This window comes from Octodon degus, unplaced genomic scaffold (genome assembly GCF_000260255.1).
Source record: "Octodon degus isolate 3935 unplaced genomic scaffold, OctDeg1.0 scaffold00135, whole genome shotgun sequence".
NCBI lineage: Eukaryota > Metazoa > Chordata > Mammalia > Rodentia > Octodontidae > Octodon > Octodon degus.
In genome coordinates, this window is record NW_004524711.1 from 4,245,562 (window position 1) to 4,248,029 (window position 2,468).

At 42.5% G+C, this 2,468-nt stretch overlaps 1 pseudogene; it reads left to right on the forward strand.

Moving 5' to 3' along the window:
- The first annotated feature begins 622 nt into the window (after nucleotides 1-622).
- On the forward strand, nucleotides 623-1,925 carry LOC101560397 (annotated as a pseudogene).
- Nucleotides 1,926-2,468: the final 543 nt, after the last annotated feature.

The following is a 2,468-nucleotide window of genomic DNA, read 5'->3' on the forward strand; positions in this document are numbered from 1 at the left end:
TTGTACGCATTATGAATTTGTTACTATTATAAATCAGAGATGTTTTCTTATCATAATAGCTCAAAACATTATTCACATTTACTAGTACTTGAAAATGTAGTATTCATTAGACTACCACTTGATATTATCATGTAATACCTTCATATGAAGGACGGTTGTATACTTTGTATGTATGTATACTTTCCTATACCAATAGGCTTAAAATATTTCCCAATTATTTTCTTAGGATTTTGTATATTTTAGGTATTAATTCTCTGCCCAAAAGGTACCTGGCAAATATTTTTCTATTCCTGCAAGTTGTCTTTTCATTCTTTTGGTTATTTCCTTTGTTGTGCAAAAATTTTTGAATTTGCTATAGTCCGGCTTGTTGATTCTTGCTTTTATTTTTGTGCAGTTGGGATTCTATTCTGAGGTCCTTGTTTATGCTTAAGTCTTCAAGAGTTTCACTTATTTTATCTTCCACTGGATTTGGTGTTTTTGTTTATGTATCTATGTGATTGCTCTATTTTGTTTTTTGTACAGGGATAGGAGTCATTCTTCAAGAAGTGCAAATAGAGTGCATTATTTACTTTGGCTCTTAGCTTGTCAAGGATGGTGACCAAGGCCCGGTGTCTGTTCCTACAATTTTTACCCCCTGCCCCATAGCCATCATGCATGAGTGCATCTCCATCTACGTTGGCCAGGCCAGTGTCCAGATTGGCAATGGCTTCTGGGAACTCTATTGCTTAGAACATGGCATCCAGTCTGGTGGCCAGATGACAAGACCATTGGGGGCGGAGATGGCTCCTTCAACACCTTCTTCAGTGAGACTGGTGCTGGCAAACATGTGCCTCGAGCAGTGTTTGTAGTCTTGGAACCTAGAGTCATTGACGAAGTGCATACTGGTACCTACTGCCCCCCTTAGAAGCTGCATACTCCACCCTTAAGAGCTCATCACAGGCAAGGAAGATGCTGCCAACAACTATGCCTGTGGGCACTGCACCATTGGCAAGGAGCTCACTGATCTCATCTTGGACTCAATTTGGAAACTAGCTGACCAGTGCACATGTCTACAGGGCTTCCTCGTTTTCCACAGCTTTGGCTGGGCCGCTAGCTCTGGCTTCACCTCCCTGCTGATGGAACATCTCTCCATCGACTATGGCAAGAAGCCTAAGCAGGAATTCTCCATTTACCCAGGGCCCCAGGACTTGATACTTGTAGTAGAGCCCTACAACTCCATCCTCACCACACATCCACCCTGGAGCACTCTGATAGGGCCTTCATGGTAGACAACAAGGCCATCTATGACATCTGTTGTAGAAGCCTCAGTATTGAGTGCCTCACCTACACTAACCTGAACTGTCTTATTAGCCAGATTGTGTCTTCAATCACCACTTCCCTCAGATTTGATGGATATGACAGAATTCCATACCAACCTGGTGCCCTATCCCCGTATCCACTTCCCTCTAGTCACATATTCTGTCATCTCTGAAGAGAAAGCCTACCATGAACAGCTTTCTGTAGCAGAAGTCACCAATGCATGCTTTGAGCCAGCCAACCCAGATGATGAAATGTGATGCTCGCCCTGGTAAATACATGGCTTGCTGCTTGTTGTACCATGGTGATGTGGTTCCCAAAGATGTCAATGCTGCCATTGCCACCAACAAGACCAAGCACAGCATCCAGTTTGTGGACTGGTGTCCCATTGGCTTCAAGGTGGGCATTAATTACCAGCCTTCCACTGTGGTGCCTGGTGGAGACTTGGTTAACGTTCAGCGGACCATGTGCATGCTGAGCAACACCACAGCTATTGTTGAGGCCTGGGCTTGCCTGGACCACAAGTTTGATCTGATGTATGCCAAGCATGACTTTGTTCACTGTACATGGGTGAGGGGATAGAGGAAGGGGAGTTTTCTGAGGCCCAGGAGGACATGGCTGCCCTCTAGAATGATTATGAAGAGGTTGTTGTGGATTCTGAAGAAGGAAAGGGTGAGGAGGACGGGGAGGAATATCAGTCATGCATTCCCTTCAGCTGTGCAACATGTCACACTCTCAGAATTTGAGCTTCAGTGTAGCTAACAATCACTAAGTTTTTCTGGTGGCATCTTCTTTACTTGATCTGTCTGATCTTCTGTGATCATGTCTTTTCCATGTGTGCCTCTGTTTTTTTTTTTTTTTAATTGTGTCTCAAAGTAAACGCTTTAAGAAAGAAAGAATTAAAAAAAAAAAGAAATACAAATGACCAATCAGTACATGAAAAAATTTGAACATCATTGGTCATGGTAAAATGCACATCAAAATGACACTTGTCCTACTAAGAGTGGTCATCACAAGCCATGCCAGGGATAGGGCCATTATCAAAATGAGAGGAATGCATGAGATCATTTTTCTGAAATTTATAAATATAACTGGTGAAAGATAACATTTTATCAGTAACTTATACCACACATATGCCCAGTTATCAGAATTGATCAGAAATCTAAATCCAA